General features: G+C 43.8%; 1 long non-coding RNA gene across 2 annotated transcripts; it reads right to left on the bottom strand.

Annotated features, from left to right (window-relative positions):
* Positions 1–2,579: 2,579 nt before the first annotated feature.
* LOC114631000 lies at positions 2,580–10,494 on the bottom strand. Of its 2 annotated transcripts, XR_003712887.1 has the most exons (3): positions 10,400–10,494; positions 3,259–3,422; positions 2,580–2,984 (listed from the first exon to the last, which is right to left on the bottom strand). It is a non-coding gene; the product is annotated as an uncharacterized LOC114631000 (long non-coding RNA). The 2 variants fall into 2 exon arrangements; XR_003712886.1 differs by lacking the exon at positions 10,400–10,494 and having other exon boundaries at positions 3,259–4,610.
* Positions 10,495–11,861: the final 1,367 nt, after the last annotated feature.

Here is an 11,861-nt window from a genome sequence, read left to right as displayed (position 1 = left end):
CTCTCTCTCTCTCTCTCTCTCTCTCTCTCTCTCTCTCTCTCTCTCTCCACATCTATGCATGCTTGTGTCTATGTATGTGTGCCTATGTATGCGTGTCTATGTCTGTATGTGTCAATTTTGTGTGTGTCTATATGTGTGTGTTGGGGACATCAACCCACCCAGAAAACCTTTCACCCAAAATTTGTCCTGTATACAAGATATGCAGGGAGAAAGATGAAGCAGAGATTGAGAAAATGGCCAACCAATGTCTGGCCCAACTTAAGACCCACCCCACAGGAGAGTGCCAACTCCAACACTATAGGAGTCTAGCATATCTATCTTCTGAGAGGCTTCATCCATCAGCTTATGGAAACAGATGCAGAGACCCACAGCCAGACATTAGGCAGAGCTCAGGGAGGCTTTGTAGAAGAGCTGGGGGAGGGATTGAGGCTTGAGAGCCTGGGTGGTGGGCCAGTCAAGGACCACATAAGAAGACCAACAGAGCCAACTAATCTGGGCCTATGGGGACTCAGAGACGGAACCACCAACCAAAGAGCATGCATGGCCTGGACCTAGGCCCCTGACACATATGTAGCAGCTGTGCAGCTTGATCTTCATATGGGAACCTCAACAATTGGAGTGAGGGCTGTGTCTGACCTGGACTCTGTTGCCTGCCTTTGAATCCCTTTCTCCTAGCCAGGCTGCCTCAGTGGGAGAGGATTAACTTAATCCTGATGAGCTGTGATGAGCCAGGGCAGGTTGGTACCTGGGGGCAGGGTGAGGATCTCCTCCTCAGAGAAGGGGAGGGGGAAATCAGAGAAGGGGGAGGGGAGAAAGGGACTGAGAGAAGAGGAGGTAGGGGACTGTGATCACGATCTAAAGTGAATAAATAAGTAAATGAATGGAGAAAGATATTTTATATTATCTAAATCGGTTGTGAAAGATATTTCCCTGATAAAGAAATTTATCACTTCACTTGTCTTTGTATATAAGAGGGCAACTGATTTTTGAGTTAATTTTGTATCCAGCTACTTTGCTGAAATGCATATTATCATATTGTCTGAAAACACAACTCGAGTGCTTTGACTTTTTTTTTCCTATTTGTACTCCCTTAACCTCCTTCGGTTGTCTTAGTGCTCTAGCTTAGGATTCAGGTACTACACTGAGTATGTATGGAGAGAGTGAATGAACTTGTCATGTTCCAGACTTTCCTGGAATTGCATTCAGTTTCTCTCAATTTAAATTGGTGTTGCCTATGGCCTTGCTGTAAAATGCCTTTATTATGTTGAGGTATATCCATAATCTCTTCGGGACTTTTATCATGAAAAGGTGCTGGGTTTTGTCAAAGGCTTTTTCTACATCTAATGAGATGAACGTTTGTTTTTCTCTCTCTGTTTGTTTACCTATGTTGAACCATCCCTGCATCTTTGGGATAGATCCTCCTTGATCATAGAGAATAATCTTTTGATACGTTCCTGAACTTAGATGGCCAGTATTTGATTATTTTTTATGAAGAATTTTGTGGTTTGGGTACCAGGGTGACTGTGGCTTCATAAAATGAGCAGGGCAGTGTTCCTTCTGTTTCTTTTTTGTGAAATAATTTAAGAGTATTGGCGTTGATTTTTCTTTGTAAGTTCAGTAGAGGGGATGAAGGAGGCTGCCGCAGGTGTTTTGATGCAGAGCTGAGGATGAGACTGAAGGGGACCGGATTTGGAGGAGAGGGAGAAGTTAGCATTACCTGCTTCCTTGGTTTGATTGTGTCTGTGATCTCTCTCTCCTCTCTCTCTCTCTCTCTCTCTCTCTCTCTCTCTCTCTCTCTCTCTCCTACACGTGCATGGCTTCTGTCCCTTATACACAGATTTGACACTTCTCCACTCTACATGTTTACTCTGGTCTCTGCTAACCTCAATGAGGGGCCTCTGAATGGTGGTACAGTTGAGTGACAGAGCAGAGCATGTGGGACCTTCCATCAAGCCATGATTCACAGCAGCTGGGACTGTGGTTACAGACAGTATTGAATTGAGACACTGAATCTGTAGAGTTCTGTACTGCAGGCAGGTGAAGCCATGACTGCCCCATAAAGCTGGGAGTACTGCAAATGAATGAAAAGAAGAGCCTGCTATTATGAGCTGTGGGTGCACTTGACTTGGGGGCTGGTCAGCAGGAGCTAGTCCTGGATTATCCCCGAAGTCTGAGGTTGCTCACTGTACCACCTCATCCAGGAATTCAGACTGAGATGTTTCAGATTCTTTACCATGTACTCTGTGTATCCAGGCAGGGTTCTCCAAGATTTTGAAACTCAGGGCCTGAAAATGTTAGTCAGGTGAAGATAAATGTCTCTAAGTTTGATCTCAGTAGGAGCTTGCCATTAGTGTGCCTACAGAATGACAGAGAGACAAATAGGAGATGGGCACTTAAGGAGAATCACACATAAACAGAAAACATGATTGAAATGATATCATAGATCAAATGGACTTAACAGCTACCTACATACAGCTCCATCCAAAGACTACAGAATACACATTCTTTTCAGCAGCCCTCGGACTGTCTATAAAACAATTCGTATATTAGGACACAAAGCAAGTTTTAACAAATACAGAAAAATTGAAATAATTTCTCCTTTTTTATTACAAAGCAATAAATCTCTCAACCCACACCAAGAGAAACTATGGAACACACACTCTCGTGAATATTAAACAACACACTTTTGAGTGGTGACTGTGGCATTCAAGAAGTTCAAAATGAATTTAAAATTCCAACAATCAATTGACAATGAAAAAGGAAATGAATGAAAAGCAAAAGACAGTATACAGACTCCCACGGGAGATAGAGCAGCCCTCAGAGGGGCATTTGCAGGCCTAATCCCCAGGGTGTACTTTTCACCTGTCCACCTCCTTCTCCATTTGTGTTTTCTCCATCCGTGGGATCCTCAGCACACACCAAAATCTCCACTGCAGAAAAAGAATCTTCAGTTTCCTGCTTCCATACTTTTACCCATGCTGGATCTGTGACAAGAAGTCACCATGGTTTGGGGTGAGGTTTGGGGCAAGGGTTACTGGCATTTGGAATGACTTCAGAGTCCATGCTATGCCTTCTGAAGCTGGTGGGGGTGGGGCGTGCACAATGAAAAGCAAAACAGGTGAGGTGGCCTTGCCAGCCTGATAAGCACTGGTTTCTTTACCTTTGCCTGGCCATTCAGTTCTCCTGCAATAATACCCACAATGCCCTGCACTGAACCATGGAGCTCCCATCTGTACCATGTTGGGTACAATTTCCTACCTGGCAGGCCCATAACCACTTCCTGTTTGGAAACCGTGCATCCCATAGCAGCCCGCACTCATGCCCAGGAATTGATCATGGCCCTGGATCACTGTGCTGGCTTCTTGACGGCTCTGGCCTATGCACTTAACATCTCCTCCTGTGGGTGTGTTCAGTGTGAGACTCTGAAAGAGGCAGATGGGAAAGAGGTCAGAGCTGCCAACTACTGCAGACTCAGAGATTGAGAGAGCACCGGTGGTAATGGATCAGGGAGGGAGGAACTTACAGGGATGACAGACAGCAGTGAGGGAAAAACACCTCCACTAAAACCCACAGGATGTCCCCTGTAGCACACACAGGGTCATTGATGCCTGAGGACACTCAACACTGAGGATCCAGCAAGAACAGTGTGAGAGATTGTGATGAGTACTGGGCCTGGAGTTCAGAAGGACCAAGCAGATGATCAGGAACAGAGGGGCAGATGGGACATTTCCCTCTGTGTGTGCCTATGGCTAGACTGTGGTTGCTGATGCTGAGGACCCTTGTATAACAACGAAACTGTTAATACCATCCCAGTATCCTTGTGCTCTGATTATTCAATCCCCTGGTCAGAGATTTACCTAGATGCCCCAAAAACACTCTAGAAAGTTTCCTGGCTCTGAACATCTAGAACTTTCTAGCCTCATACCCCACAGCTGAAATGAGAGACAGAGGTTCCCTTCCCAATTTATCTCGCCTTGGGCAAAGGTACAGTTTGGTTTCTAGGGCAAAGACCATGTGGTCCTGCTCTGCCCCTTATCAGAAGCTGAGCCATCAGAGTACTGGGGCAGCATGTATGTGCACACACCTTGATGCCTCTTATACCCAAACATTCTACTGAGAACCCTGGCAAATTCCTACCCTGTTCTCCAGTCTGACCCACTTAGAGGAAGCCATACTTCCCTCAGCCTGTGGCCCTTGCCTGCTGTTTCCCAGACTCTAAGAGGTCACTTGGCCTTATAGGCAAGAAAATCTACCCAGTCATGCATGGATGTTCTTCTGAACATTCTTGGTTCAGATACCTGGGTTCTGAACCACAGACAATTATAATAAGGCACAGAGTTGTATCACACCCTCTTCTATGGCACCCAGAACTGGCTTATCCACAGGGATGTCAAGGTGACAGTGTCTTCCACACAATCCCAGGATTCCGTAAAAAGATAAGTACAGGCAAGGTCTGGCTCCACATGCCTGTCAGTCAAGCACTCTTGATGGGGCAAAGTAAATAAGAGATTCTCCAAATGATGTCAGTCAAAAATCCATTCACACAGCACAGACCTGAGGATATATAGGATGTGCTAGGGCTCGTAGGCTCAAGAGACATCATCCCTTCAGATTTCTAGGTGGATAATGAACACTGAGTAAGAAAGAGACGTTTTCTTCAGTGATACATCTACCGGTAAATTGCCCATTCTCCTGTAAATAAGACCTCACCCAATTAGTTACTGTAACTGAATATATTGGCTGATCAACAAAAATTAAGGAGACAATAAAGTAGAAGAAGGCCTAGGGCAGAAAGGAGGCAGGGACAAGTGAAAGTTATAGGGGAATTACTATGAACAAATACCTCATTTACATGTACAAAAATGTCACAATGAAACCCATTATTATGTATCAGTAGCATATACTGATGAAAATCATAAAAAGAACTCTAACACTATAAATGATGTTGACTGTGAAGATTATGTACATCGAGACCACATTGCTTTTGCAGAGGAGGTATTTCCAAAAAAGAGAATATTAAGAGAGTGCGCTTCCTGCTGCAGGCCAAAGCGTACTCTGATTTGCTCCTCTACCAGGTGTAATACTACAAGGTCTGGGATTCTCATAAAAAAAACAATGGACCTTCTTTACTGTAACACATCCCTGGTAGAATTCTACCCAGTGCACATTAGCAACCACCCATGATCTCATTCACCAACAAAGAAAAGGGAGGTTTCTTTCCAACCCTTTGAGATGTAACTTCAGAGCCTCCAAAATGAGATATGTGGCTATGTTAACAGGGAGACTCTCTTGAGACACCAACACACATGCTTGAGTGTGTCTTGTCCTTTTATGGGTTAACTCTCTTAAACCCCTGTTCTAAAAACATAGCAACATCTCTCCTTTAAAATGCTAACTCTGAAAGAAGTAGACTGGTAGGGAGAAGAGACTCTTGGATCTCTTGACCTTCATGAAAACCTCACATAGATCTCTAGGGATGTAGCTATCTTGAGCCATCACTCAGCCTGGGGTGATCTTTGAGTTATCCTTGCTCTTGGAAGCAATCTTATCAAGGTCCTGCTTAGAGACCTTCAGGTACTAAGTTCGGACCAGAAGTTGATGGGTTCTGGCAGTTGATGCTCTTTTACTATTTTAAAGGCTAGAGTTGATGGCTTCTGGCAATTAACTCCTGTTGATAGCACCAGGGAATTAAGAAAGGAAACTTAGTTATTTGGACTCTATGCTCTTTTACTCAGAAGCCACTGTTGGCCAAGCTAGAGACTTGGAGTTTGTTCACTCTTCATGAGCCAGAGAGAAAGAAAAAGAAAGAAAGTGAGGCACATACACACACACACACACACACACACACACACACACACACTGGATGAAGCAGAAAAGGGGTGCACTACCAGTTTCGTTTTGTTCTTAGTTTTTATACCTTCTCAGATAAAAATTACCTCATAGTAATTATCCAGTAGAACTATTATAGTGGGATAATTGATCACATGGTTTCTAAACACTTTTACATTTCATAAGTTCATGATAAGTTGAAAGCAATAGTTCATGTCATAAGGTTAAGGTTTAAAGAGTAACAGCAGAATTGTTTGTAAGCCTTTCCATTAAGACTAATATCTGACTAAACATTCCTTATCTATTTTCTAGCTCCACGAGTTAATTATAAGTTTAAAGCAATAGTTTTATGTCACAAGTTACCAAGGTTTTGTCAAGAGACAAATAATCTGCCTTGTATCTTATTATTTTTAAGTCTTGTATAAATAAACTAGTCAATCATTTATTTTCTGTCCTGGCACCTACAATAAATTGCCCATTCCCAGTTTACAACCTTTATGGCCTACATTGATGACCTCATTCCTAATCTAAAAGGAATGTTGTCCTTGATTGTATATGTGTTTCAAGCCTATCTTCTCCTAGTGCAATTAGCTCATGACATAGAATTCTATTTGTAGCCTTTTATTCTAGAGGGGGCTTAAACCTACTTGTATCAATTCAGGAGTTCTATGAAATCACTGTCAGGAATTATGACATCATCCTTTCATCTAAACAGTATTATTATATGAAAGTACATCTTCGTATTGATCTGAAGGAAATGTGCCCAATAAGATGAGCTGATGCCCAGGATTCATTAGGCCCTATATTAGTGGCAGGAAAGGCCTATCAGCAGTGAGAAACAATCCTGGGATGAAGTCTCTGGGGTCCATGCATCTCAGCACACACCCATGCAAAAGGGTAGGCTAACTCCAAGTAACTCACTTGCTTGCCATAGCCTTCCCTGTATAGCTTTTGTCACAACCTCTTGCTCATACTCCATACCCTGATGAACTCATTAGTCACCTCCCCCCACGCTCCCAAAAATGCCAGCTCTGCTTAATAAAAATAACCAGATGCAAAAAAGGGATAAATGTGCACACATACTCCTGGCACGGAGCACTGGTTCCTTCCAGTCTGGGCCTGAGCACTGAGCAGATCCCAGGTGACAGCTCTGCAGCCAATCTCACAAATCCCAGAGGAAGTGGGCCTCCTAGGAGCTCTAACCTGGGTAGTATCTTAGGTAAGGAGACAGCAACACCCACCCCAAACAGGGAGTAACTAGGACCCACTGGGACCCAGAAATTCACTCCTGGCTTGGAGCACTGGTTCCTTCCTGTCTGTACTCGAGCACTGAGTAGATCTTGAGCCCCAGCTCTAACCCCAGTAGTAACACCCACCCCACACAGTTCTGAAACAACCAAGATAATAGGAAAAACAGGCTCCAGTCAGAGGCAGGGCAGGTAGCACTAAGGAGATCCAGATGGTGAAAGGCAAGCACAAGAACATAAGCATCAGCAACCCAGGTTACTTGGCATCATTAGAACCTAGTTCTCCCACACTAGAAAGTCCTGAATTTGCCATATCACCAGGAAAGCAAGATTCAGATTTAAAATCACTTTTAATGATGATAATAGAGGATTTTAAGAAGGATGTAAATAACACTCTCAAAGAATTTGAGAACACAAGTAAACAGATAGAAGCCCTTAAAGAGGAAACACAAAAATCCCTTAAAGAACTACAAGAGAAAACAACCAAACAGGTGAAGGAATTGAGCAAAACCATCCAGGACATAGAAATGGAAGTAGAAACAATAAAGAAATCACAAAGGGAGACTATCCTGGAGATAGAAAGCCTAGGAAAAAAATCAGGAGTCATAGATGCAAGCATCACCAAACAGAATACAAGAGATAGAAGAGAGAATCTCAGGTGCAGAAGATACCATAGAAAATATTGACACAACTGTCAAAGAAAACACAAAATGTAAAAAGTTCTTAACACAAAACATCCAGGAAATCTAGGACACAATGAGAAGATGAAACCTAAGGATAATAGGTATAGATGAGAGTGAAGATTCCCAACTTAAAGGGCCAATAAATATCTTCAACAAAATTATAGAAGAAAACTTCGTAACCTAAAGAATGAGATGCCCATGAACATACAAGAAGCCAACAGAATGCCAAATAGACTACACCAGAAAAGAAATATCTCCTGTCACATAATAATCAAAATACCAAATGCACAAAACAAAGAAAGAATATTAAATCCAGTAAAGGAAAAAGGCCAAGTAACATATAAAGGTAGACCTATAAGAATTACACCAAACTTCTCAACAGATACTATAAAAGCGAGAACATCCTGGACAGATATCATACAGACCCTAAGAGAACACAAATGCCAGCCCAGGCTACTATATCCAGCAAAACTCTCAATTACCATAGATGGAGAAACCAAGATGTTCCATGACAAATCCAAATTTACACAATATCTTTCCACAAACCCAGCATTACAAAGGACAATAGTGGGAAAGCTCCAAGACAAGGAGGGAAATTATACCCTAGAAAGAGCAAGAAAGTAATCCTCTTCCAAAAAATTCAAACACTTGAAATACCCAACAGTGTGGATATGGAACCTGAAGAGACCACCTAGAGTAGCCAGACAGTACTCCCAGTGGAGGGATGGGGACACTAACTCACCTATAAAACTGTTGACCAAAAATTGTTCCTGTCTAATAAAATGCAGGGAAAAAATGAAGCAGAGACTGAAGGGATAACTGACTAGTGACTGGCCCACCCTAGAATCCATCCCACGGGCAGGCACAAATCCCTAACACTATTATTGATGCTATGTTGTGCTTGCAAACAGCAGCCTAGCATGGCTGTACTCTGAAAGGTTCTACCCAGCAACTGACAGAGACAGAGGCAGATACCCATAGCCACTCATTAGATGGAGGTTGGGGACTCCTATGAAAGAGTTAGGGGAAAGATGGAAGCAATAGAAGGGGATGGCAACCCCAAAGGAAGACCAAGTGTCAACTACCCTGGACCCCTGGCAGCTCCCAGAATCTGAGTCACCAACCAAAGAGCATACACGGGCTGGTCTGAGGTCCCTGCCACATATGTAGCAGAGGGCTGCCTTGTCTGGCATCAGTGGGAGAGAATAAGCCTAATCCTGTAGAGACTTGAATGGAAGGGTGGGAGGCACTCTGTCAGAGGGGAAGGGAGATGGGGAAAAGAACTCTGTGAGGGGGGCGGGAAGAGGGGCAGCATTTAGAATGTAAATAAATAAAATAACTAATAAATTTAAAAAATAAGAAAGAATGCCTAGGCTTCCTGGGGTGTGCAGGCATTGTGGCAAGGGATACCATTGGACCAATGAGTGTAGGTCCAAGAGGGATATCCATTTATAGAAAATGCAGGATGCCTAAAGAGGAATGACAGACATCTCGCCAATCCTGGGGCATGTTTAAAGATTTGACTTTGGAGGGGGGATTTAGTCCAAGGGGCATGCATGCCCTCGTCACCATTTGATTTCCTGCCTGAGCTCTTTTAGGTCACCAGCCTGATAAAGATACTAACTTGGAGGCTTAGTCTGGGTGATGTGGACATTAACCAGGATTGCCTGGATCTCTGGACTCACAGCAAAGACTCGGAGGTGGATGAGCTGCTAAGAGGTGGGAGGAGGGGCAGAAGGAGGAGTGGAATGCTGTAGGGAGGGATTAAGGTGAACTGGGTGGGACAACAATATGATCCCATGACTGAGGAAGCAATTGTTTTGGGAATCTCCACTATGGCCTTTTTTAATGCTTCAAGATCTGTGTGGGATGGTCTTCAGGACATTCATCATCAGAACCATCTTACAGGGATGGTGAAGCACCTTTGGGGGGCCCCAGCTTGAAGGGAACCACACATTGGTAGACAGCAACTATAATGGGCAGAAAATGGAGGAGAAGGGGGCGTTGGGTGAGATAAATGATCCAAGTCCATTGTACCAGATTCATAAGGATCACCTACCACCATCAAGGGGACCGCCTCACGGACCCCTTCCCTAAAGGAATTGGCTTCCTTTTGAGTAAGTTTCATTCCATGAGTCCTGAGAAGGATGCTTGGCCCTCTTATTGGGTTCTCCTTTTAATGTGATGATGTATTTCCCATGATAGAAATGGTTTGGAAATGCCAAGACCAGAGGTGAATGTTTTTGGTGGGGCACGTAGCTCCACAGGGGAGTCCCCAAAATCCTACACATAAGCCTACCTGCAGATTTCTAAGAATCTGCTGACTACCCTAAGGGATTTTAACTGGTCATTGCATTACTGGGTTTTTTCAAAAGGAGAAAAATATAAAGGTTTATGGTCAACATCCAAGTGGGATGATGGGTCTGGGAAGAGGGCTGGGGGGATTGTACCAATACCAAGGAGTGTCTGTAGTCAGAAGGTGTCAGTTGCCCTAATCAATGTACCCAGTCCCTCAATATGATGCAAACCAAAAGTAAGAGAAAGAAAGAAAAAAGACTGTAAGCCCTTGTCACAGGAGGCAAGACGAGTATGTGTGGGGACGGGGGAGGGTATCAATGTATCCTGGGTGGGATAGCTCACCTTCCTCCTCCTGTGCATACTTGTGGTCTTCATGCCCCACATAGTGTAGCCAGGTGCTATTAGGCTCCACCTTTCTGTCCATCACGGTGTGCTAGCTGCCATCAACAAATATGGATCCTGTGAGGGGAAGCCAGGTAGGAACAGCCAAGAGCAGAAAAGACCTCAGGCAGCTGTGAATGCGACTAGAACACACTCTCAGTGAAGACAACTTCAATGAGACAGCAAGTTTAACAGAGGGAACAAAGGCTACTTAAACCACTGTGGGAGTAAGTAGAGAACATTGACTGTGAGTGTACGTCATTGGCTGGGGCCAACACACTTAGGATGCCTCATTTGCATAAGGAGGAATTCCAGGTTTATTTTAGTGGAATTGAGCCTCTACTTTCTCCTGTCTTTTGCATCTCTGCCTAACACATTTTCACTGTGGCCATGGCCATCATCAACATGGGGCCTCTGAGTGATGGTGCAGTGAGTAGCAGAGCACACAGGGATTTCTGGAGCTGAGCTACAGAAATGTCTGGGATTAAGAAGCACAGGGATGCCCAGCACCCATTGGGATCTGGTTACTTCATCCCGAGATTAGACAAACTGGGAACTTCTCAGCCCTCAGGGTGCAGCAATTCTTTGGTCAGGGAACTTGGTGTAGAGAGAACAGCTACCAAGAGAGGCTAGGACCACAGACAGGACAAGAGTACACTGGAGGGGTGAAATTGGAGGAGTCAGAAAAACCATGCTGTATGCCAGGGAAGCAGACAGAGAGACACGAGGAAGAAGTTCTGTAGTACCATACTGCAGGCTCTGAATTATTATTTGCATAATAAAGATGGTAATCATAATTTGAAACCAAGGTCACTTCTCATGGGCACTAAAGGCTGTCTGACAATGATCTCCACAAACTTCCAACAGAGCGTCAGGCTGGACTGGGAATGGGCTCCTGATCTTTCATTCTGTGATATATCTTCTCTGGGATCTTTGCAATTCTGAAACTTCAATTTTTATATTTGATACTCAGAGTTGTCATAGATTGACCATAATGTTGGAGATATTAAGGCCCCATGAAATACTGGTCATGTGATGAAAAGTGAGAGTAATCAGGGTGTGGTAAGAGAACTTTCCTCCAATTTTGATGATCTATGTTTCACCTGGAGATTTACCAGTGGAAGGAGAAGATGCGCTTAACACAAGTTCTCCTCTTGCCTTCATACGTAAACCAGAGCCCGGGAGCATCCGCACACAGGTGTATCCATGAGCACAATAGATGTAAACAATTAAAATTATTTGTTAAATATATGAATAGCTATGAAGTTGATGTTGGCAGGAGCTGGCCACTGGAGGAGACTCATCATTATTGTGGAGTGAATAAGGACTATAGACGTTAAAAGCTCCAAAATTTCAGTGTGTTTTGTTGAAACAGATGTGACCTAACAGGGAGAGGGGGGTCCATGCAGATCCTAAGATAATT

This window comes from Grammomys surdaster, unplaced genomic scaffold (genome assembly GCF_004785775.1).
Source record: "Grammomys surdaster isolate TR1022 unplaced genomic scaffold, NIH_TR_1.0 349, whole genome shotgun sequence".
Taxonomy (NCBI): domain Eukaryota; kingdom Metazoa; phylum Chordata; class Mammalia; order Rodentia; family Muridae; genus Grammomys; species Grammomys surdaster.
This window is presented reverse-complemented; position numbering and strand designations above follow the sequence as displayed.